At 42.9% G+C, this 25,060-nt stretch overlaps 1 pseudogene; it reads right to left on the reverse strand.

Moving 5' to 3' along the window:
- The window catches only part of LOC111231794, an 18,901-nt pseudogene extending 15,579 nt beyond the window's left edge, over positions 1 to 3,322 (reverse strand).
- Between the last annotated feature and the right edge of the window lie 21,738 nt (positions 3,323 to 25,060).

Here is a 25,060-nt window from a genome sequence, read left to right on the forward strand (position 1 = left end):
CATACAAGTAACTCATTGGTTGGTCACCCCATTTGTCTTTGACCTGTGTCCCTCACCCATAACTGACTGACTGAAGTTAAATCATTGGTCGCTGAGTGTTCATCTTTTTTCCCATTGGCTGCTGATGTGAACAGTTTCTATTACCATCCCGAGGTGTAACAGCTGATCCACAACAGTTGGTTGTAGCTGGAATACGAAGGAAGTTGAGTCCAAGATGACACCCAGGATGTGGACTTCCTGTCATGTCCATGAAGAGATGTTAAGTATCTTTAGTTTTTGTCTGTCTCGTGACTTGTTTTAATTTTTGAAAACCTAACTCTCCTCTCATTTTCAGATAACTTCCTGTACATATATTCCTCTGTTAGAGTGACTTTTCCTTCGCATACTTTTTGTCTTCCCTTGTGTCCTTGAGTTTTGGTTTTCCTCGGAAAGAGCGATTTCAACTTTGGATACTTTGTACACATATTCCTCTCTTAGGAGTGACTTTCCTTGATACTTATATTATTAGAATATTATTAATTTGTACTTTGTCTCTGAGTTGGTGCATTTGGTTTCAACTTCCTAGTTCAGTTTGTGACACTTTCCGGGGATGGGGATGGAGCAGCCATTGATGTCCAGAAGTACGTAGTAGATATCCAGCCTTCTGGAGCAGGGCTCCCTCTGTTTGATATGTGGAGTTGGTCAGAGTGGTATTTTAGTGAGAGGCCTCATTTTTGTGTCACTCAAGTTTACCCTGGTAAAGTTACTGATACCAACTTACTACTTCCTGTAACCTTTTCAAATTAAAGCCTTCTAGTGGGTCAGTGGACAGTTCTTAACAGGTCCTATTTCTGTGCTGCAGTAAGAGTATTGTCTCATTTTATGTTGCTGCTGTTGTTTACATGCTATACTGAGCTGCAAGACAGTTCTAGTCTACACATAAACAGATATTTATTAAATGTATCCTTTCTTTCAAAAATCTGTCTGCATGTAAACAACATTACAGCATACCATCAACTGGTATAACCCTAACTGTAAAAGTCACATTGGACAACCAGAAGCCTGAAAAATGTTTCAGTCAGTTTCAGTTGTGATGGTGGGACGTACAGGAGGGATGAGCTTTCAGGTCTGAAAGATCCAGGGGCTGAGAATGGATAAGGTCTGTGATGTGAGGTGGAGCCTTGAAAGGGAGTGATGTGATTTATGTCAAGCTTTTTACTGACAGTCAACATCTCAGTTGCAGGTGAGATAATGAAGACTGTTGAAGGCCTGAATACAAATAATTACAGTAGTCCAGTGGAGTTGTGATGACAGTGTGGATTACTTTCTCCATATCGTGGAGTATGGAAATGGTTCGTAACTGATATTTACTATTTTAACAACAGAGGTGATGTGTTTATCAAGGCAGTGCTCAGAGTCAAGGACGACACCAAGGCTTTCTGCATGACTTCATATATAGTTTTGAGGTGATCTGGCTAATTAATAGGAAGGAGTCTTCTGGATTCAGAGGGACCAAATATGAGTACTTCTTTAGTGAAGCCATTGGATATTACCTGGTTCCTGCTGCCTGTTGACTCTGGAGAGACTAAACAGCAGCAGTGTCTGTAAGTTACTCAATGTTTAGTGTTAATAATTGTTTTGCATTTTGATTTAAATATTTTATTGCCTACAGGATGGGTTTTTAAATTTTCTGTTACTGTCATGAATACAATACAACACGAGTTCGCAGAATTTTGTTTACTTACTGTAAAAGCATCAACACAATTATCACAGTAAGTGATCTAAAATCATCAGTTTTATCTTCAGCTTCATATTGAAGCTTAATGTTGTACGTCCACTCAGTATCATGTTATTATCTCTGCACTCTGAGCAGAGGTCCAGAGTCAGTACTAAGGGAAAAATAACACTCACCCACAGGCAACATTCACCTCTCCAACCTGCACACTTTTACTACACTCTACATACATGAATTTCACACTACTGAACATAAATCCCAGGATAAGAACATTCTGCAGAACAGTAGAAATCAAAGTCATTTATAGGAGACAGGATCCATGAAATAGTATTTCAACTACTGAGGAAGACTGAGTTGTCACATCACTTCATTACTGTACAGTGATGGTGTGTGTGTGCCAGTTCATCTGGGTAATATGGTGTAGAAACGTCAGCCTCCAGCCTCTCCTGTAAAGATCCTCTGAAAAACCCATCATGCTCTCGCTGCCTAAACACCTGCACATATCAGGGGTAGAAAAGCAATTCAGGAGCATTGATCTGAAGGAGTGAGATGAGGAAAAATCTATAGGCAACTGAGACGGGGCAGGTACAGGCACAACCCGGTTATGCTACAGTTTCTCTCTGAAAAAAAGGCAGATGTAGGAGAAGAGCTGAGTGGACTCCCAAATCAGCTGAGAATCACACACTGCAGTTACATCAGCTGATCCCGCTGAGAGCTAATGTCTGTGCTGCAGGGGTTCAGACCCCCCCCCCCACACACACACACACACACAGATGATCAGGACTCAATAATTGATTCATTTTTAGGTATTGAGCCAAGGAACCTAGATCTAGAGACAGAGGGTCTCGAGCTGCACCAAAAAACAATCACTTCCGTCTTCTTTTCGTTAAAGTTTTAAAAAATGTAGAGCCATCCAGGCCTTTATGTCGGCAAGACATTCAAGTAAGGGTGTGGACAGAGAATGCTTGATTCTTTTTAAGAGCATATACACCTGAGTGTCATCTGCATAACAATGAAATAAAATACCATTCTTCCTAAGTAATGGAACCAAGTGGGAGCAGTTACAAAGAAAAGAGAAGAGGGCCTAGGACTGAGCCCTGCGGGACACCACATGACAGAGGAGCAGAGGAGGATACAGACGTCACCAAGGCCCACACAGAAAGTTTGATCTGCCAAGTACGACCTGAATCACTCCAGTGCTATGCCACTGATGCCCACCCACTAGCTCCAAACATGAAATTAAAATGTCACTGGTCTACAGTGTCAAATGCAGCAGTTAGGTCTAAAAGTACAAGAACAGCACATTCAACCGGAATCACAAGTTCTCGGAAGTAAGGAAAATCCTTCAGGATGAAAGTTTTTGTTCGCTAGCGACCTATGCATTGACGAGCCAAAACCTGGCAGGAATCGGCGGATCCACGGTAGTAACCGTCCGGGGGGCCCAACACAAAGGCCGTAGGTTGCACAAATTCACCCCGCACCAGCGAGGCCGAGGAAAGCAGGGGCCGTGGGGCTGGAGCATCTCATCCGGGCCGACGACAGGTACCAGCCAGGCGTCGACAGGGTCCAGCAATCGTCGAGAAATAACGAGCCGAGGCACCGCTCCATACTTAGTCCAAGAAACCTTGGAAGTGCGCGATAAACAGGCCTTCAGCCTTACCAGTCGACCGCTGCGTTTACCCCGGCGGTGGTGGCGTTTACGCCGGAGGGATAGAGCCGGGGCGCGGCAGAGGTGAGCTGGGATCTCCGATAGGAAAGGGGGCAAAGACCACCATGATCAGACCCCACCAGATCTTTGGCAGAAACTTGAATGTCCAACAGTGTTTGGCGATCATACACCAGTAGCGAGTAGACATTTAGACTGACAAGTGACAGATAGAGCACAAACACACATAACGCTGGCAGAGACAGACGGCAGGCCACGCACACTGGTGCCATCATTCTGTATGAGTACTAGCTTGTAAACAGCTTTCTGTGTGTGTGTGTGTGTGTGTGTGTGTGTGTGTGTGTGTGTGTGTGTGTGTGTGTGTGTGTGTGCTTTGACATGAACTAACTTTAGTCAATAGTACGAACGGGAGGTGGACTCGCAACTACCCAACCAAAGACCATCATCTATCCTTCACACCTAACAGATCACCACCGTTAAAATATTTTTATAAGTCTTTATGTAATTAGCATGTGGAGTGTTTCATTGAGCTTCATTATTTCAGAGTTTTTCTGGTCTCTCCCTCTCTCTCTCTCTTTGACTGTAGCAAACGTTTTATATACACTCTATGGTTGCAACTGGAGTGGACCTTCCTGGAAGGACATCACAATCGTCAGGGCACAAAGGATTCTGGGCCTTGTAGTAGGCTATTTTACGCTTTTGAGCAATACAAAAATGTCACCCATTTTCACTGATTCCTATGACCATATAGACTGTGATGGAAAGCAACAAAGTCAATTTACTCTAAAACTGTATATTGAAGTAAAATTTTGTGGTAATCTTACTTCACTTGAGTATTCCCATGTTGTGCTACTCCACTACAATTCAGAGACCTATGGTTACAGACTCCGTTGTCTGTAAGTCATTATTATAGAGCTCCTCTCTACAAGTAATTCTGTCTTTAAAAAAAGTTACATCTGTGGTGTTTTTCAGTCAGACCCCATGCACACATAGACACAAAGACACATACAGACTTTTCTAAGAGATATTAAAAAGATGTGATTAAATTAACTTCAGTTAATGGTATGAGCGGGAGACATACTCACATCCATTGATCAAAAGATGTCGTCTATCCCAAACACCCAACCAAGTTCCTGACACCATTGCTTGTCATAGTTCCTTATGTAATTGGCATGTAGTGTGTCTCATTGAGCTTCATTATTTCGGAGTCTATCCGGGCTCTCTCTCTCTCTTGCTCTCTTTTACTGTAGCAAACATTTTATATACACTCTATGGTTGCAACTGGAGGGACATTGCAATTGTCCAGGCACAAAGGATTCTGGGCTTTGTAGTAGGCTATTTTACACTTTTGAGCAATACAGAAAATGTGACCCATTTTCACTGATTCATATGACCATATAGACTGTGATGGAAAGCAAAATTTCTATGTGTCCGTTTGTGTGTGTGAGGGTGTGTGTGTGTGTGTGTGTGTCTCCTGAATTTGTATTGCAGTCTATGGGAGAGTTTGAGGGTGCTCGCATCACTTGGAAGGTCACATTTTAAATTGTGTTAGTCTCTGGGCAAATGTGTCGACTAATGAAAAAGAAATTATTTGCGAAGACTGAAATATGTGGCCGTGAGAACAAGTTAACGAGAATTTTTTTAGAGGAGTTCTAGAGCGTCTCCTACTCTAGCGATGTCATCCACTCTAGCCTCGAACATTCCGTGCAATACACACCCATTATAAACTCAAAAATTATCAGAAAAAAGCTTTAAACTAAAACTGGGGTAATTCAAAAACTGTTGAAGATATCAAAAGCTTCATAGCTGAAAGGCTTGTCTATAGTTTAAAGGCTGAACAAGGTCTGTAGCTGAAAGTATGCTGAAGTAGTTAAAGTTTAAAGAAGGTGAAGATTTCAAGGATTTGAACGTGGTCATTCATTTGAATGGCAAAAAAAAATCATAAAAAGCTTAATATTTCAAAAATTATAATATCAAAAAGTTGAAAGAGTAGTTAGAGACCGTAAAAAGGCGGAAGTATAAGAATAACTAGAAAATTCCAGGGAAATTTTGAGTGCCACGGGGGCTACTGCCAGGATGAGTACATGATTTATTTCCAGTGTTCAAAAGTCACCCTGATCATATTCTGGTTTTGAGAAATGTCTTGATATAAAAGACTCTGATATAAAACAATGTCACATCCCTCCATCATGTATTATGTGGGAAATATCTCATATTCTGTGTTGTTTTTTTTAATAAAACAAGAGGCAACATGTCTTCAAACTGGCATTTAAAGGGTTAAAATCCTGAAAACTAATAAACATTTGGTAGGTTTGAGCAGAACTGAAGTGGTTTAAGAGATGTATGCAAAAAAAAGCAGAAAAAAATATTGATATATGATGATTTTATAGCATTTTCTTTGTGTGTCCTTTTTTGGACGCGAGGAACCCCAGAGGGTACAAAATGTGTTACCAGTGTATAATAGACCTGTAACAGTAACTGACATTAGATTTTAAAAATATGTCAAAAAAGACACTTTCTTGCAGAAATCCATACCTTCAGCTGTAACACAGCCAAAATGATCAGCAAATCAAAAAAGAAAAGTGAAGAAAATGTCCAAAAAAGGACAGAGGGACCCCTGAGGGTTAATAAATCCCATGAACCGCTATTTAAATTACCACTATTATGTTTTTTTCGGTGCTAAATTTAACATTACTGGGGAGGAGAGCAACGCGACTAGAAGTGACAGCGAGAGAGGGCTAGTAGCTTCTCCTCTCCTCTGTCTCAGCGGAGACCGTCACAACTTCATTCACTCATTTAACAAAACAAAAAGAAAAGCAACAAAGGAAGCAGTAAATGGACTTACATATTTAAGACCTAACTAAATGTAATTTAAGACCTAACATGCGGCTAATGTAAAGCTAGCGGAGCTTGGAGAGTTGGTTATCTGGTTGCTAGGCACGCACACACGCACACAGGTCAGGAGCTGCCGTTGCCATGGCAATGTGAAAATCTGCCCAGAATTTGGCTTCTACATGGCTTAAAACAATTGCAAATTATGAGAAAACCGTTACTTCTTTTCAAAAACCGAAAACACCGTGACAGACACTGAAGCCAGAAGTTTCTTACAGTCTCTATTTTATTCAGATATTCCTTAAAATGAGTGAGTAAGCTCAGTGCGAAGACAGAGTGAGATTCTTTTGAAAAAAAAAGACGATTACATTAGGTGTCAATGAGAGTGAGACAGGTATTGCTGCCGGACTCGGCACCCCTGTTTAAATTTTGTGCAGACCCTGCCTGTCAAAGTTACATTGTATGAATCCCAACCACTATGTCTACATTTTCAGAAAGAACTATTTGTCTCCTTTTTACGGTTTGGCCGTGAGCTCGAGTTAAAAATAAAAATAAAGGTTATTTTTTACTGCTTCACGCACTCTAGCCAACTGACGCCGTCACTCTAACTTTGAAGAAAAAGTGATTTCCACTCCTCCTTTGAGTGCTCATAGTTTGAAAAGTTTACATCCTAATATGCATTAGGAATGCATTCGAATTTTCTTTAAAAACCCACAAAATTTCACAAAATTCCACAATTTTGGGAATAACTTTGGGAAAAATTGGAATTTTAACACCAAAAGTTATAGCACCTCTTTCGGGATCAAGATGCTCGTTTTGATGTATATATTACCGGGGTTTTCTCAAACCTGCTGTAGAGGAGTGCCTCGGAGCTGAGCACCCATGGCACTAATAACAAAGAAATGCAATTCCCCGAGAAATTGCGGTGGGATTGCTGCTTCTGCCTAAGTGGAAGCTAAACTGCATTGATGGCTGCTAAGAATAATCTGAAGCTGAGCTTCATTGTTAAATGCCAGCAAGTAACATTAAAACTGGTGTTGCCACTAACTCTGCTGCCTGTCTGTGTTAGTCTTGAGTAATAGCTAACAAGTGTATTCTGAGGTCACTGTGACCTTGACTATTGAGTTTGACAGCCAAAGTCCAATCACTTCATATGGGAGTGCAAGTGGACATTTCTGCAAAATTTGAAAGGATTTTGAGATATTGCGTTCACAAGGCCAAAATCATGATTTGTTAGGTCACAGTGACCTTGGCTTTGAACTTTGACCACCAAAATCTGATCAGTTCATACATGAGTCCAAGTAAACATTTGTGCCAAATTTGATGAAGTTCCCTCAAGGTGTTCTGGAGATATTATGTTCACAAGGCCAAAACTGTGTGTTTTGAGGTTAGCACACCCTTGAATTTTGACCTTTGAACCCCAAAACTAATCAGTTTATCCTTGAAGTGAACAGTTGTGCCAAATTTGAACAAGTTCTGTCAAGGTGTTACTGAGATATCGTGTCCACGATAATGGGACATTTGTCCTTATGTATGGACAGACTTCCTGAAACCAATATGTCACCTTGACCTTTGACCACCAAAATGTAATCAGTCTAAGTGAACAATTGTGCATAATTTGATGAAGTTCCGTCAAGGCGTTACTGAGATATCTTGTCCACCAGAATGGGACGTTTGTCCTTCTTGATGGACGGACATCCTGTAACCAATATGTGTTGGGCTCTGGCTGTCGCCAGTGCGGAGGCATAAAAACTGCCAAATGTTTGAAAAACACCACAGACTTCATATAATTTGTCTAATTAGTTGATCTGAATCACCTCTGTCTGTCCATCTGCACAGGTTGCCATGGTGATCTTAAGTGCTCAGTTCCTACTGAGTGAGACCTGGACTCAGCTGAGTTACACCTCACAACCTCTGGCTTGCCAATCAAAGACTATCAAATCCTATCAGCTAAAGCCTTGTGTTTTCTGAGAAAGGAGACTCTGCTCAAGCAGTGAAATAAAGTACTTGTCTGTGGAGTCAAAAGTAGCTCCAAAGTAATCTACCAATTACAATATATGTAATGTGGAGTCAGTTAGAATGACAAACTGAAATTAACTGCGGAATGTTTCCTGAATATAACTGGACTGAAACATATTTCCAGTAAAAACAGTTGAAATGTGTGTAAATCATTGTCTGTATTTAGTGTTGGAGTAGTCTGTTGCTGGACTTTGACAGAAATGTCAGTAAAGTGGTTGATAAACACCACAGACATGAGAGGAGTCTCTAATCAGGTCATTTGATCCATCTGTGTAGCCCCTTTCCTGCACTCAGAGGTTGCCCTGGTGATTTGAACTGCTTTGGTTTGACTGAGTGGGACAGAGATTCAGTTGAAATATACCTCTCGAACTGAGGCTTGTCAGTGAAACATCTTAACTGTTATCACATGAATGTTCAGATTTTCTGAGAGAGGAGACTTTGCTGATTGCAGTCATATAAAATTTTTGTCTGTGGTGCCAAAATGTGGCCTATGCAGTGCTTTTAAAAATGCCTCCCTTCCTGTTTCCTCCTGATTTTCTGCTCTCATTTTTTATTACAGTGAATGGGGAGTTAGATGGTAACCTGCCACTTTGAAAGGGCACAATTCAAATTCTGTGAGTCTCTGTGCTTTGTTAGTCACATTGTCTGAAAGCCGACAAGTTTGTCTAGTTGGTGGGAAATAATCATGATCGTAAAATTAAATTTGTGGCCTGGAGGACGAGGTTAAAAGGATTTTTTTGAGCAGTTTAATCCCTTCTCCCACTCTAGCGGTGATGTCACCCACTTTAATCCTTAACATTCCAAGCAATACACACCCATTATAAACTCAAAAGTGATAAGAAAAAACCATAAAACTAAAACTGCGATAAATGAAAAACCGTACAACATATCAAAAAGTTGAATTCAATTTAAATAGCTGAAAGTCTTGGGGCCTGTTTAAAGATTAAAATTAAGTCTCTAGCTAAAAGTATGGCGAAGTAGTTGAGGTTCAAATAGGAAAAAGGTTTCAAGGATTTAAACATTCTCTCCATTGACTTCCATTGTAAAAAAAAAATCAGACAAAATGATCAATATTTCAGAAATTATAAGACATATCGCTGAGAAAAGTAATGCCTGGAATGTCCCGATCGAGACACACGTTTTATTTGAGTGGAGTTTCTATGACAAACAGTGTGGGACTAGTGGGCCAAAAAACAGGTTGGAAGAAAAAAATAATGATAAAGAGAAACATTTTTGACCTGATAACAACATATAGTGGGATTGCTTCATTCAGCAATTCCACCAATATAAGATTTGAAGAACAATAATGTGAATGCCTGCCTCAGCATTTTTATATTTCACTGAATATAAAAAATTGCAGAAAAACTGCAGAAAAAGCATATTTTTAAAATGATTAATAGTAGAAAAAAGTTGTATACATCCGATAATTTACAGAACAAGCTGAACATTTTGATAGTTGAATGGTTTTTGTACAAAAAAGTATGAAGGAGTAGTTAAAGACCGTAGAAAGACGGAAGAAGTAAGAATAAAATATAAAGATCTGAATAACAATAGTTGAGGCATTCACACTAATAAACATGAATCTATTTTACTAATCTGAACAGCTGTCTACTATTGATAAATTATCGTATGTGATCAGTGAAACTGCATCATATCAATCACAACGGTCTAAGCATCATCTTAGTTTTAATAAAATAAGCAAACAAATAGTCAATACACCACTAGATGCTTTTTTCCTGTTGTGTGGAGTAATAAAAAAAACTGAGAAGTAAAAAAACTGTAGTAAAGAAAGCAGTACAGTAATAACAGGGAATATAATTATCAAAGCAGCCTGATAAGGCTGAGGTGAAGTTTCCAACCACAGACTCGCTGCTGGGACTAAATAATAAATGAAAGGCAGGGATGAAAGGGACTGTGGGTCGCCCCCTGCACGCTGACACCCTCACTGCATCCTCCGTGCACAACAAGTGCATTCTGGAGGAATAAAGATATTTAGAGATAGACAAACATGGACCTTTCTGCTGGGAAAACATCAGATGGTATGTCTGGGCACTGTAGGAGCTGGACAGAGGGCACATGAGACGAGATGATGGACAGATCTGGTTAAAAGTTAACAAGTGAGCAGACATGTCTGTATGTCTGAACCTGCCCACGCAAACTGAGATGGTAGTTCATTTACAAAGAGAGTTTATTTTCACCAGTAAAATATGTACCTGCAGGTTCTGTGATCATCATCCATCAGAGTGATGACTGTGCCTCTAGAGTCCTCAGCAATGTTCATCACACTTAGAAAACTGTGCTGAACACACACATGAATCTGATATCAGAGGGCCAGGAATGTCTCCACTCACAAAAACAGATATATATTATTATAATATGTCACTGGGCCATGGCCAAGGAATAAGATAAGCTATATTAGATGTACATAATTATAATGGGGAGTGAGTCACCAAAGGTCAGATATAAATTGCCTCCACATGAAATAAAAACATTGCCTATGAAATTTATGTGCTGAAACTTTACATTATAGATAAAATATATATAGATAATTTTCAGTCTGACCTAAAGATCATATGACAATCTTGGAGTAGAGTCCCAATCATTATCTGCATTCTGTTTGTTCTCTGATTTTATTCTGAAAGTCCTGACTGCAAGTTGTGGTTTGTATCTTTCCACCACTTTGACACTTCATGCAGACATTTGTCTGCTCGCTGCTTAAGGCCTTCTTCTGTTTACAAACTGTGTCACAATCAATCTCACTTTTTTCTTAGTTCATATGGAGTATTTGTTTGGATAGCGCAGATATTTATTTATGGGGTGCTACATGTAAGTGTTTTAATTTGAAAGTTCAGTTGCTGCGGACCAGCTAGCCCTGGCTCGTCCCGCCTCGAGTTGTCCTGCCTGCAGCAGGTCTCTGGTCCTGCAGGCAGACTGTAACTCTACCCTCTTGGACTGCAGCTGGTGATGGTGGTTCTTAATCTCAAGTGGAGAACTGGTTCATGTGGAGCTACAGCAAACTCACTGAGGCTGCAGAGAAGAACAAGGACTGCTGTCTCCAGCTGCAGTTAGCTGGCTTGCTGCTACCATGTTGTGGTTAGTAAACTGAACTTTTGAAATTAAATATCTAAACATAGAAACTTTTAATGAGGTGACCTGTACGATTCATCTGAAAAGTAATTCATATGCCAAAGTAGATCGTCCACCTCTACTAGGGAACCTCAGTTGTAGCTACAGTGGTGAACACCACTACCCTTGTCTGACTGGTTAGTCCTGCATCACTTGGAATCCCATAATCCCTTGCAAAGTGATTTGTTTGCACGCCATAGAAAATGAATAAACAAATAAACTAGAATCACCACCATGTTGTTGTATCCCTCCGGCACTCAAAGCAGTTTCAGATTACATTCCTGTTTATCCAGAGTCATAAAAAATATGAACCATTTGTGTGAAGTTTTGTCATAATTGTTGTGTGAAGTCTTGAGTAATGGCTTTTGTGAGGTCACACTGACCTTGACCTTTATCCACCAAAATTGATTCAGTTCGTCCTTGAGTCCAGGTGAATGTTTGTGCTCAAATTTGACGAAATTCTGTCAAGGTGTTACTGAGATATCGTGTCCACGAGAATGGGACTGATGGATGAACAACCTGAAAACAATATGCCTCCGGCTCTGACTGTCACCACCCTGGAGCAATAAAAATGACCCAGGCATGGAGAGATACATGGTTCCTAACTTACTCTTACATGAAACCTGCTGCAATTCATTCATTAAGTTGACATGTTGAACTTGTGATCAAACAGCTGCTTATTTCCACATCCAACATGCTCCTTCCTGCGAATGGGGATGCGCCGTACGGTAGTGTAATTCAATCTAGCGTGATTGGTCAAAAGCATTGCACCTGAATTGATGTTGTTCCTGGAATTGCTCCCCCTAGTGATTTAATGATGTACTTACCACAACAATGTAGATGATAATAATGATGATAATACTGATGTACAGATTAATGAGTATTTTTATTAAATGAGATGAATCTAGAAAAATGTCCCTAACTATTATTCAATGTTTTTATATATCATACCACCATTTACTGCAAACACAAATATCATTTTGTATACCACAGTGAGTTCTTTCATCATATTCTGTGATGTGTGGTGTCACCATACTTACAGTGTAAAATGATCAAGGTAGATTCATCTATAATTCCATTTTAGCATTATCATTTGAGGGTTGTCTGACAGTTTCATCATTTCATCACAGTGATCACTAGCTGATACATGTTCCTTTATGACAGATGTTTCTTTGTGTGTTGTTACAGGTGAGAGCATGGACGCAGTCCCCCACTGCCAGAAATTATGCAGTTGAGAGTCCCCCTGTTCAGGTAATTCACACTACAGGAGACTACAGGAGGAGTCAACAATACAGCTCACCCTCTGACTGATGATATCATCTGCATCTATTTTATTGTGTGATTAACACAACACCTCTGAAGCCATTCAAGCGTGCTGCTATAACAACACAATGTATATTTAAAAGTATATTTATAAAGTGTAGTTGTATAAGCAAATGCTATATAATTCATGTCATTTATTCATGTTATTGGACTGATTTCTTTTTTCAATTAAATATAGCTTATTTTATCAAAAGTATGATTGTCAGAATATTTTGTCTTTTCTCTACATGTCATTCATTTATATTACTCACTTTTTATCTTTTAAAATGATTAAAGTACACTAATGTTTCTGAGGCTGGGTAAAGCTCACCCCCATTGTTGCATTCAATAACTGAAATTCTGCAACTCACTGTTAGTGTAACACTGAACACTTAATTAAATAAATAAATGCAATTTAGAATGAAAAGTCAAAAATCCAAAACTGTAATATGCACATGAAAAATATAACTAATTAAGATTTAGCCAATGAGATGCAATTATTTACAGATGAAAATCTTTCCTCAAGATCACCCTATTGAAATAAAAAAAAAAACAAAAAAAACACCACAGCATAATAGCAGAAGTCTCAGGAGTTGCCTGAGCAGCAGGCATTGTGGGCTGTGTGAAGGGGCCAGCAATCACAGGAACTGCCTGAGTTGCAGGCATTATGAGCCGGCGGCGAGGGGGGGGGGCCGAGGGGCAGAATCTCCATGCAGTTGCCCGAGTGGCAGGCGTTATGGGCCGTGTGGAGGGGCCTGGTGGTCTGGTGATGGTAGAAGTGGCAGGGTTTTTGTTTGGCTGAGGCAGTACCACAGGCAGCACTGGTGGTTGAGGCCGGGAGAGTGGCACAATTAGGTCAGTCCTTCCCTTTAACACCTTTGTCCCTGCTGTGCTGGGTGTGGGCACATACTCCATCAGTGGGTATTCTGTTGGAGGCAGGACTTCTGGCTGGAGTGGTGCTGGAGGGAGCTCTGAGGATGAATTGGAAGATATTTTTGTGATGGCGGATGATGGCTGTCTTGTAGCATGCAGGTTGAGGAGTCGCTCTTGTCGACGAATGAAGTCCCGCACAGTCTTGATGTTTATTTTTGGCAGAGGAATGCCTGCTTTGGACAGGACTGGATCCTCTACCAACATCCGGTGCTGGATCTGCTCATAGGCCTTCAAGATGCTCGTCTTCTCAGGACTGCTGCCGGACTGGGTACGCAACCACAACAGTTTCACCAGCGTGTACATCAGCCTGTTGTGCTGAGCACTGATGTCCTGTTTTGCTGGTGCGTATCGCTTGGCCATCTTTAACCGCTGTATCACTGCAGCATCAACAAGATCATCCCTCTTTGTGCGGCAGTAGAGGGTGTTGCCCCAGTGTGTTCGATAGAGCTGGTTGAACCTCTGCGGAGTCTTGTCGTGATCCTCCACTGCATTCCAGACTTGGAGGACCCTGTCCCTCTGCTCTGTGGTTAGTGACAGCTTGTCCTCTCCACCAGCACAGAGCAGAACATTTCCTACTTCTGGAAGCCAGGAAGTGGATTTGGACTGCAGGCATCCTCCTGTTAAAAAAAAAAAGCCATATAAATGTGATAAGTTCAAATGTGTACATTGTCCAGTAACCAGTAAATTGTTCTTAGCAAAATTATTTTAGCAGAGACACAGATACTCACGAAAGCTGGAGGGTGAACAGTGGAGGTTTCATTGCTGGTGAGCGTAATGTGGGGCAGGATGGCAAGCAGCACACCATCATGGGCCTCCTCATCGCTCTGATAAGCCTCATCTGTTTCTGGATCAGGCTGGCCAGGCTGAATCACCTCCTCCTCTGGATCAGGTCCATCATTAACAATTTCCTGAAGAGAGAAGGATCCAGATTCACCTGTGCTCTGTCTGAACAGGTACTCCAGTCCGAGCAGCTCGTCAGAAGAGACATCAGCAGGGGCCCGGAAATTCTCCTCCACAGCCTCTCCAAACAGCTGCTGACAGCGGGTGTTGAGGCGGTCGATCAGTGGCGCCGACTAGGTCCTGAGGTGCCGTCCTTTGCCATCAAACACGGCATCTGAGCTCCTGTCAGAGTTCCACCTGGCAATGCCACTAATCAAGTAAACCTGAAAGGGCCGAGCTGCACAGTGGGGACCTGAGTAGAGTAAAGCTTGTGGTTTGCAACAGCAGTAAAAATGCAATCCATACAATATAGGTATATATACACACAAAAACGCAAGTATACAGTTGTCATTGTCACTTGTCACAAGAACCATCAGAAGAGACAGCAAGCAGTCCCAATTTGTTTGAAAAAACAATATCTACTGGAATAAAAGACCCCATATATATGTTAGTGTCCCCTGGGGTGGTAAAATCTCTGCTTTGAGATGAGCAAATTAATTTAATTTAATTTAATTATTTAATTTATTTAATAAAGTGTTTATTTTATGTATTTTATCTTTCCTTTTGGTATTTTATTTCATTTTTCTCTCTGTGAAGCACACTGTACTCTGTTTTGATAGGTACTCTATCCATAAAGTTTATTACCATTATTATTAGTATTACCTGAGCTTTCTGTGTGGCTCTGACACTGTAAAGGGAACAAAGCTTGTTTAAATGTATACCAGTAACTTAACAGCACACATTAACAATTTTTAGTTTTTTGGAATTAGAGTAATGACAGGGTCACATGTTAAATTTGTTACTAGACTGCACTTGTGTACCTGGAATCAGTTGTGGCAGAGTTTTGTGGAATCCCTCTAGGCTGTTGCTTCCACGCAGACACTTAGAGGGGCACGTCAACTTTGTTGATGTTTGTGGTACGCGCCACCCTATACATGGGCATGTCTGGCGGATCCTGGATGCACTCCAGGTGTCGCTGCTGGCTTGCTCACATCTCATCAATGGCCTCTGTAAATAAACATACATTCATATAGTGTGTTATGTCCACTTTATATGCTACACTATCTGTATCAATATTGTTCACATGTTTTTGTATTATCTTATACCAGGTGTTTTGAAGAGGCTCACTTCATTCTCGTCCAGCTAAGCGGGACCTTTCAGCTCCTCAATGGCCAGGTGGATGAGCTGAAATGTTTCCTGAGCCCCGAGTGTGACCCTTCTCACGTGGTGTTTGAGCTGCTCCCTGGAAATGAAGAAGCGGACAACATCCTCGTCAGAGACAGACCTCATCGTTGCCGGGTCCTTGGCTCTGACGGCCTTGATGAGAAGCGCACGGTTTTCTGCCGTATGTTCGTTTGATAAATGAGGGCCAGTGTCTTTACTAGTTTCAGACTGACCAACTGTCATTTTCCCCTCCAGTGTCCACATGGTTTTAACAGGAAATACACTTGCACCTATGTGAGTGCCCATGGGCTGTTGGTCTTAAAATGAGGTGCGGTCAGGACCATTGTTGGCACATTGCTATCTTGAGGCAACGGAAAGTGATTGACCGACAAAAACCTGGTCTGAAGTCAGTAGCACAGTTCACTGTTATATTAAGGGACATTATGAGCAGAGTAATATGTGCAGTGTTGTTCATCTCGCCGGCTCAGAGTCTGGAGTGTAGTTGAAGCACGGGAGATGAGGGAACTTGGGTCTTGAGAAGTTGTAGCATTTATTTACTAACAAACAGCTGAAAGTGCACATACATCGCACTGCAATGTTTACAGCTATACTGCTACTTGCTAACTAACTAGCTAACTCTATGCTCTGGTAGCCAGCCTCACCTCTCTCTCTCTCTCTCTCTCTCTCTCTTTCTTCTCGTGTAACAACATTCTGTCTCAAACTTCTCAATCTTACAGCAGATATCACATAGAGATGATAAATCAGTGTATTTAACTTGTTTACTTGCTACGGCTGCATAATTTGGTCATAGCTAATCACCTGTCAAAGATCCCTGGATTATCCTTAATGCGCAAATCTCTCCATTTGACAATCTGCAGTCTTTGTCAATGGGACACGGTGACACCCATGAAAATGACAGAAACTATAGATACAACAGCTGCTAGTCAAGCTAGCTTCAGAGACAACACCCTGCTGCCATCACAAGAGGGCAGTAAATCACATGAGGGATACAAACAGGCATCAGATCCTTCATGGGACAGAACACTGTTCTCTAAAATGCTTCATGTCAGTCAGTTTGATGTTTATTAAGAAATATTTGAAAAACAAAGAAATCTGTCTTCAATTATAAAACCATTCTGCAAACACACACACTAACATCTAGACTCATCACATCAATAGCAATCCAATCTTTATTCCAGCAACCAATATGGGAGTGTGCTTACAATATTCTTATAAAGGTGTGTATCTGAATACATGTAATAGTCTAGTCCTAATAATAATGTTACTTTTATGAGCCAAACCTGGACTGAGAGGAAAAACAGCCATGACTCCATTCAAGATGTTTGTTACTACTTATGACTGAAGTCTGATTGGCAGGATGTGACCTGAGGGGAATTTGCAGGATATAGAGGGTTTATGTACAGTATTTCTAAATGTTAATATACTGACAGAGCTACCATCTCGCCTGTGAGCACTGCTGATAGGTTCACCTTAGGCCCCCAAAAGAAAACAGACACACACACACACAAACTAGAACGCATGTGGATGAGCATACGTGAACCTGTGTGTATGAGATATTTCTCACACACACAGACTCATGCATGCACACACACCTGGAGACGCTTTGCTCATTGATTCACCAGACAGTGTGTTATGTGGAGTTTGACCTTTCCAAGTGCTCCCACTGATGGAATGAAAGGCACTGAAACACCCACAATGCAGTAGCAACTCTCAGGAGAAATGTCAGTAATTAGAGCTCAGCACAGAGAGTGGTTACAGGCCAAATCACTCCACACACACAAAGACACAGACTATAGTGGACAGTCAGGACTGTGAGTGGGTAGAAGGAGAGGAACAGGTGATTTACTCCACAGATGTCTCAGCAGTGGAGACCTGTCTGGATTATAACATTAGATCCTGATATTTGTAGATACACAGAAATATATCTGCTATCATCTCATATAAATCTGTAGAATACTCCTTTCTTTTCAGCACACTCTCATAGCTTGCCCCCTCTGTCAAGCCAATCGGTACAAGTCCTTTTCTCCTCCCTTACTTCCGAACCTCTCATACAACTCGCCATACGCCTTCTCTTTAACCTTCACCACTTCTCTCTTTGCCTTATGTCGCATCTCCTTGTACTCCTTTCTACTTCTTCTTTGCCAACTCTCTCCTTATACTTTCCTGTACTTCCTCTGTCCAGATGACCAAGTACCTTTCTAGCTGTCTTCCTCTCCAGCTCTGCTGTAGTTGCCCAGCCCTCGAGCATCTCTTCATTACCACCCAGTGCTTCAACTCCTTTCTTTCTTCCTTCTTCAACTTTTACCATTTGATCCTTGGCTCTGCCTTCACTCTTTTTTTCTTCTTGCCTCTTCTTGCTGCCTAGCTATGTTCTATGTTGTCACGACTTGTCAGTCTCTAATCTCCTTCAGTTTGAACCTTCTTCATAAGATACACTCCACCTGTGTGCATCTTCCTCCAGTCATATATGTCAACCTGTGTTCCTCCCTCTTCTTGAAACACATTTTCACCACAGCCATTTCCATCCTTTTCTCAATATCAACCATCTGTCCTTCCTCTCTTTGACACCTTACCTACTCATCACCTCTGTTCCCTTCATTAAACTGCCCACTGAAGTGCACTCCAATCACTCTCTCCTTTTTGCGTACTTTTTCCACCACTTCATCCAACTCTCTCCAGATTTCACCCAATGTGCAGGGCTTATGCACTGACAACATTTATCATCACACCCTCGATTTCCAGCTTCTCTCCAACTCCAAAAGAACTCTTGACACACTCTTCCTTCAGGATTATCCTTACCCTTCCCTTCTGCATTCACACCATGGTGGAACAGTTTGAACTCACCTCCAATGCTCCTGGCCTCACTCCCCATCCCCCTGGCCTCTAACACACAGCATATCTACCATCATATTAGCCAGCTCTCTTCTTTTTCCAGAAAAAGTGCCAACATTTAACGTTCTGATTCTCACCATCACTCTCCTACCCTACTTTTCTAGTCTTGTCACTCAACCGCTCAAAGCACTTGATACTTTATGCCACATTCACCCATTCACAGTTTTTTTCTATACATTAAGCACTTTTCTATCACACACACATTCAGTATCTTGCCTAAGGACACCTTGACATGTGGACTGGAAAAGTCGTGGATTGAACCACCAACCCTCCAACCAGTGGATGACACGCTCAGACAGTTAGAGACAGTTATTCTGTGATTAATCCCAGAATGCCTCTGTTTCTGATTTGGCCTGCATCAACAGTGTAGAATTATGAATCAAAACAAACTGGATGAATGTGCACAGCAAAACATTTCAGAACATTTATTTTAATGTTTATTCAGGCTCCTGGTTCAGTTCTCTGTTGTGTCTTCGAGTATTTTGTCAAAAAGCAGCTGCTCCAGAAAATCGCGATGTCTCAATTCCAATAATTATCGCAAATTTAACCAATCCACGTGACTTCTGCACGACCTTGCATTTTTGTCCAATAACCACAACTTTTCCCCCACATTTGATCAAAAAACATCATAGTTTCCTGCGAGTTGAACCAATCAAAGTAGTCCTTGCGCAAAACCTTGATATACGTCACCAAACTCAACTCATTTCTGGTTTTGAAGCATATTGTGAAGCTGCTGACGTGTGACATGAATGTCTCACATTTACCAACAAAAATATTACTGTTAAAGACTCTGTAAAGCAATTCTCTGATGTTTTACATGAAAGTGGGGTTGAACTGTTTTGTATCAGGGGCTGTCAGGGACATTATCTAGAATTACCATGCATATACACATATGAAACCATACTCATTCACATTCTGTACTGGAAACCTCACACACATACAAGTGAAAATGTTTTACACACACTACTGAAACCCTCTCACACACGCAACTGAAAAATTGTACTCACATACACAACTGAAAAGGTCTCATATATACTAGTGAAACCTTTTACACATACTGAAATCCTCTTATACAAACAACTGAAAAAACATGCGCTCACATACACAACTGAAACACACACACACAACTGAAACGCACTCACATACACAACTGAAATGCACTCACACACACACAACTGAAACACTCTTGCACACAACTGAAAACTCAGGATTTCAGTTGAAATGGAAAGCCTTTCGGTTGAAGTCATGGTTTTGTTTGTTCCGTTGGTGTTTTTGCGAAAGTCATGCTTTTATTTTGAAGTACAATGGCAGTAGAGACCTGGTCCATGTACTTTGCAGACAATGAATTTGTTAGGTTCACTGAATGTAGGACCACAAGATGCAGACACCGGACACCGAATAGGATGAGAATCACAAATTTATTTAGTATAAAACCAGTAAGGGGGCTGAGGGCCGATGTGGATCCAGGCTGTGGAGTTTCCAGAAGGTGAGTAGCTGAAGCAGAGCTGGTTGATAAGAGGAATGGAGCCAGAAAGCAGGACACAGGAACTACACACCGGAGAATCACAGGTTAGAGCCAAAATCACAAAAATATACAAAGTAGTCGAACAGTAGTCAGAGGTTTACCACAGGTGGGTAACGGACCATCTGGCGATGAGTGGAAGAATGAACTGGTCTTTTATCCTGCAGCAGTGTAGGTGGCTTGATTGTGGGATGAGGAGCAGGTGAGTGATTGCAACGGTTGTATGGCTGATTCTAGTTGACCTCCTGGCACCGCCCCAGCTCCAGACAGACAGACAGACAGAGACACACCCACAAAAGGAGAAGGGAAAACACGGAGAAAACACAGGACCGTGACAGTACCCCCCCTTAATGGGAGCTTCCAGGCGACCCACCCGGCTTATCTGGATGGTCACGGTGAAACTGTCTCATCAAGGCACGATCCAGGATGAGCTTGCTGGAGAGCCAGCTGCGTTCCTCGGGACCATAACCCTCCCAGTCCACCAAATACTGCAGACCCCTGCCCCGTCGCCGGACGTCCAGGAGACGACGCACAGTATAAGCAGGGTGGTCATCGATGACCCGGGCGGGTGGCGGGGGTTCGGCAGGAGGGCAAAGGTCACTGGCAGAAACAGGTTTTAACTGGGAGACGTGGAAGGTGGGATGGACACGCATAGAGGCAGGAAGCTTCAATTGGACAACAGAAGGGTTAATGACTTTCACAATGGGAAAGGGACCCAGGAAGTGGGGAGACAATTTCTTCAAGTCAGTTCTCAAAGGGATGTTGCCTGAGGATAACCAAACTGACTGACCTTCACAGTATTGTGGGGCAGGGATGCGGCGTTTATCAGCTAGATGTTTGTTCCTTACAGCAATCCTCTCCAGAGCTGTTTTGATTTTCTTCCAGATCGACTCACAACGGCGTAGATGATGCTGGATGAAGGGTACCGAGAGCTCCTCTTCCTGGGAGGGAAAAAGAGGAGGCTGGTAGCCAAGTGAAGCTTCATCAGGAGACACCCCTGTGGCAGAGCTCAGAAGAGAGTTGTGGGAGTACTCTATCCAGGGTAAGAAAGAGCTCCAGGTAGAGGAGTTGGAGGAAACCACACAACGAAGAGCAGATTCCAGGTCCTGATTCGCCCTTTCAGTTTGGCCGTTAGTCTGCGGGTGAAAACCAGAGGAGAGACTGACAGTTGCACCCAACCCTTTACAAAAAGACTGCCATACCTGGGATCTGAATTGTGGTCCACGGTCTGATACAATGTCCAGAAGGATTCCATGGAGTCTAACATGTGTGGTGAGGAGGTCAGCTGTCTCTTTGGCAGAGGGAAGCTTGGGTATGGCAACAAAGTGAGCTGCTTTGGAAAAGCGATCAACAATGGTTAAAATGACAGTATTATTGTGAGAGGGGGGCAGTCCGGTGACAAAGTCCAAGGCTATATGGGACCAAGGGCGACCAGAGATAGGGAGAGGTCTGAGCAATCCAGCAGGTGGTGCATGCGTGGATTTCCCTCTGGCACAGATAGTACAGGCACGGACGAAGGCTCTCATATCCTGGTCCATGGTGGGCCACCAAAAAAAACGCTTGGTCAGGTCAGAGTCCGATTCATCCCTGGATGACAGGCGAACTTGGAAGTGTGAACCCACTGGAGAACTTAAGACCGGACAGAATCTGGAACAAGCAGACGACCTGGGGAACCGCCACCTGGGTCAGGATGTTGGAGCTGGGCCCGCTTGACTGTGGACTCGATTTCCCAGGTAAGGGAAGCAATGACTTGGGAGTCTGGCAAAATGGCTTCTGGGGTCTGGACTGTCTCCTCTGCACAAAACTGGTGGGAGAGGGCATCAGGTTTGATGTTCCTAGATCCGGGTCGGAATGAGAGGGTGAAATTGAAACGGCTGAAAAACAGAGACCAGCGAGCCTGATGGGAGTTAAGACGTTTAGCAGATCGAATATAGGCAAGATTCTTGTGATCTGTCCATACCACAAAGGGTTGTATGGAACCCTCCAGCAAGTGCCTCCACTCCTCCAAGGCCATCTTCACCACCAGTAGTTCCTGATTACCCACATCATAGTTGCGTTCTGCTGGGGACAAACAGCGAGAAAAGAAGGCACATGGATGCAGCCGGGACTCGGGACCCTTTCTCTGGGACAGGACTGCTCCAACACCGACTTCTGAGGCATCCACTTCCACAACAAATTGCTGTGAGGAATCAGGTTGAAGCAGAACAGGGGCAGAAATGAACAAGGATTTAAGCTTGGCAAAGGCGGAGTCAGCTTCTGGAGTCCAGGAAAACTGGTGAGACGGAGAGGTGAGACAGGTTAATGGTGCCACAACTTGACTGAAATTTCTTATGAACCTCCGGTAAAAGTTGGCAAAGCCAAGGAACCTTTGTAGCTGTTTGCGGGTGTTAGGTCTGGGCCAATCCGCTACTGCCTTAACCTTCTCAGGATCTGTCTTGACTTACCCGGCCTCTATGACAAAACCAAGAAAGCTGACTTTGGGTGTGTGAAACTCACATTTTTCTGCCTTCACGAAGAGTCTGTTTTCCATGAGCCTCTGTAGAACTTGGCGAACATGATCCTGGTGTTCCGTGGCATTTCTGGAAAATATCAGGATGTCATCAATGTAAACAAAGACAAACTGATTAAGGAAGTCTCTCAACACATCATTAACGAGTGCTTGGAAAACAGCTGGGGCATTGGTCAACCCGAAAGGCATCACTAAATATTCAAAGTGCCCCAGGGGTGTGTTGAATGCCGTCTTCCACTCATCTCCCTTGCGTATATGCACCAAATGGTACGCGTTGCGCAAGTCCAGTTTGGTAAAAACTGTGGCACCTTGAAGAGGGGTGAAAGCAGAGTCAATGAGTGGAAGTGGGTATTTGTTCTTTACAGTAATGTCATTGAACCCACGGAAATCTATGCATGGCCGCAAAGTGGTATCCTTCTCCACAAAGAAAAAACCAGCTCCCAAAGGGGAGGACGATGGTCTGATAATACCTGCTGCAAGTGAGTCTCGAATATAGTTCTCCATGGCTGCATGCTCTGGTCTTGACAATTTGTACAGACGGCTGGATGTAAACGTGGAGCTGGGGATGAGGTCTATGGCACAGTCATAGGGTCTGTGAGGTGGGAGTAAGAGAGCCTTACTTTTACTGAAAACTTCATGGAGGTCGTGGTAGATATCAGAAACACCAGAAAGATCAGGAGGGGCAGGAGGCAGGCCAGACGAACCATTAGCTGGAGAAAGAGCAGAATGCAGGCACGTCTTATGACAGGCTAGGCTCCAGCTAATAATTTTCCCTTGCGACCAGTCAATATGTGGATTGTGTTTAACCAGCCAAGGATGGCCCAAAATGAGTGGAGTGTTGGGAGCAGCGATGAGGTGGAATTGAATTGTCTCCCGATGGTTACCAGACAGGATGAGTGTGATAGACATGGTGCGGTGTGTTACCCGGGAGAGGAGCCTTCCATCCACTGCTAAAGCGTTCTGGGGAGCCTCCAGGTCTTCCGTGGTGAAGCCAGCCTGCTCGGCAACTTGAAAGTCCAAAAAATTTTCTTCGGCCCCGGAGTTGATGAGTGCCAGCAGAGGGAGTGACAGGAGTTGACAGCTCAAAGTAGCTGGAAGCGGGGGTTTTTACTGGATGCAGTTTGAGTATGGCCCACCAGAACCCCCAGGTTTACTGGTGAGCCCTCCCTTTTGGCCGTATTGGACAGGAGGAAATGAAATGACCAGGTTTGCCACAGTAAAGGCACTTGCCAGAGCTGATGCGACTATTGCGTTCTTCCAGGGACAGCCTGGCTCGGCCCAACTGCATGGGTTCGTCAGCTGGAGGTGGAGAGGGGACCACCGGGGCCAGGTTAGTAGGCACATGAGCTGGGACTGAAAGGTCTGGCCGAGTTCTGGTGGAAGCAGATGAGGTAACCCGCTCATGGCGGTGAGACTTCAGGCGGTTATCTATGTGGTTAGCAAGGGAAACAAGAGCATTCAAAGAAGCAGGTTCATCACGACTTATCAATTCATCCTTCATATTCTCACTCAAACCCTTCAGGAATGTCGCTTTAAGACCCTCCTCAGTCCAATCAACCTCCGCACTCCACACCAACTCGATGGCGTAATCTGCGACCGATCGTTGTCCTTGAGAGACATGAGCCGAAAAGATACATTAGCTTGATAGTCAGGATGATCAAAAACCAGTTTGAACTCCTCCAAAAACTCAATGAACTGAACTCCAATCGTTCGAGAGAATCTTGCCTCTGCCCAAGCCAGTGCTCTACCCCGTAGTAAGCCAAAAATGTACTGAATCTTCGAGAGGTCGGTTGAGAAGGAAAAAGGTCTTAGTCTGAACATAGTTTGACACTGGAACAAAAAACCTCGACACAGACCTTGCTGACCTGAAAAAGGCTCTGAAGAGGTTGCACACCCATCATGTGGAGGTGAGGTATCCAGGTTGTGGGTTTCGGGGAAAGCAGGCAGAGCAGGTGGAGTGGCAGGAGACTGTGAGGAGAAGAAAGTTGAAAGCTGAGAGGTTAAAGCTGCTACTTGTCGAGTAAGAGATTGGTTACACTCATACAATGCTCGAATGCTGTTGTCATGTTGACCTAAGAGCACACCCTGTTGTGCTACAGCACGCTGATAATGAGTGGACTCTGTGTCCTGGTCTGCGGGGTCCATTATCTTGGCCAGATCGTTCTGTTAGGTTCACTGAATGTAGGACCACAAGATGCAGACTCCGGACACCGAATAGGATGAGAATCACAAATTTATTTGGTATAGAACCAGTAAGGGGGCTGAGGGCCGATGTGGATCCAGGCTGTGGAGTTTCCAGAAGGTGAGTAGCTGAAGCAGAACTGGTTGATGAGAGGAATGGAGCCAGAAAGCAGGACACAGGAACTACACACCGGAGAATCACAGGTTAGAGCCAAAATCACAAAAATATACAAAGTAGTC

This window comes from Seriola dumerili, unplaced genomic scaffold (genome assembly GCF_002260705.1).
Source record: "Seriola dumerili isolate Sdu_G_001 unplaced genomic scaffold, Sdu_1.0 BDQW01000319.1, whole genome shotgun sequence".
Classification (NCBI taxonomy): domain Eukaryota; kingdom Metazoa; phylum Chordata; class Actinopteri; order Carangiformes; family Carangidae; genus Seriola; species Seriola dumerili.